Source organism: Amphibalanus amphitrite, unplaced genomic scaffold (assembly GCF_019059575.1).
Source record: "Amphibalanus amphitrite isolate SeventyFive unplaced genomic scaffold, NRLGWU_Aamphi_draft 001693F_arrow, whole genome shotgun sequence".
Taxonomy (NCBI): Eukaryota; Metazoa; Arthropoda; class Thecostraca; order Balanomorpha; family Balanidae; genus Amphibalanus; species Amphibalanus amphitrite.
Window position 1 is genome coordinate 15,072 of NW_024883186.1, and position 1,777 is coordinate 16,848.

Genomic DNA, 1,777 nt, shown 5'->3' on the forward strand with positions numbered 1-1,777 from the left:
CTAATACGTTAAACCCTTATAAGTCAATGGGGAAATATGAAAATTGCTATTTTGGCGCCGAGAATGATCTGAAACTATCTCAAGCATATAGAATCATGATTTCATGCAATCTTTGCAAGGTTCTATGCTTCGTATTTGCATTGTTGCCCTTGCGTGGCGTCATTTGTGACGTCACAAAGGCCACAATTTTTCTTCAATAACTCCCGATCAAATTGAGCTAGCGAGTCGGGAAAGCCACCAATGGACTCAGGAAGACCTGCCGAATCGAATGATATGCGACATGACCTCTTTCGACCAACTTCGTGACCTGGGGGTGCTGACCTGACCTTGACCTGAGGTCAACACCCTAAGTTGACCTGACCCGAACAAAAAGTATATCACTCAATGCGCCTGAGCTAGCTGAACACGATGATGCCAAAATCGCGGCTCTACGGCCATTTTTGGCGAAGTTATTTACCAAAAACCGAACCCGTGCCTTAGATCACTTGACCTGACCTCAGAGGTCACCGGTTGACCTGAGACCCTTACAGAGGGCTCCTACCAGTCACTCTGCATTATACTTTGCCGCATACGACCACTTTACCGCTTAATTCTAGTTTAATTAGCGGCGCATTAGCGAGGTGGGTTCAATCAACCCCCTCGGCCGGGGCAAATGTAGGTCCGGCGAGTGAAGTTGAGGAATTCTGAAGATACGATCGTGTACCCCACTCAATTCTGCGTAAGATGCCGGGTTCCGTATCTACGTAACTTGAACGTAACGGATACGGCGGCCGCAAACGTAAATCGAGGTCCCGAATTCCCTATTCCTCAACACAGGCGGCAGCCGGTTCCTGGTCTGCGCAATATGGCCGCCACCGCTAGACACTACGGCCAATAGGGTTGAAGCGGCAGTGCTCCCCTGTGCTCTATAATGACCTTTGCTTATTGTCACATGTGCGCCGCATTCGCGATTGTTGCCGACGCCTGTTTGCAGGTCAGCCCACTACAGTTGTTATACATATCGAAAAACCGATAAACTTGTAGGCGAAAAAGGCACTATTCCAGGCCCATTTTTGATTTTCTTTGCGATATTAGGTAAAAACAGAAGCTTCTTATCCTAGGAAAAATAAAATGGGAAATCTTTCAAAGGTGGCACACTACCTTTAACGGTATGCGAATTCATCAAATGCGCCTGGTATGTTTGAAAGGCAAAAGACTGGCCTCTCGAATGACGCCAACAAGAATAGCTTATGTTGTCTACCTTGCGTGCTACGGGCGTCAGAAAAAAAGTATTCGGCGTTCCCCCAACTTCCCCTATCATGCACAATTTCGATACACATCCGTTTGGTGAACAATAAACAATATGCAGTCAGGGACATAAGGTGCCCGGCTGTCCTGCACGACAAAGGTCTAGCGTGACGCTAGGTCAGCCTCAAAGTTCTGACCACCGGAACAGTCTTGGCCAACGATAAAACACCATAACCTTCGCAACAGGCTATGTTCAGCATCAGCTCTGAGTGGTTAAAAACGTAGGTCCATTCAAGTTTACTCCATCAATTCAAAACAATCCACCAAAGCGTATATAATAACAATATGGTGTTCGAATGATGACTGAGATATTACAAATGAAATCAGATGCTCCGAGTTCCTCAAAAACCAGGACAGTGAATCGATACACTGTGGCGGGCGTGCTTACGATAAAGCATCGGTCGGAAACGCAACCAGCCGTGAGCGGGGCTTCCACTACATGGCATAACCGGCAACGACGATCAACGATTATTATTGTTAAAGAGGCATA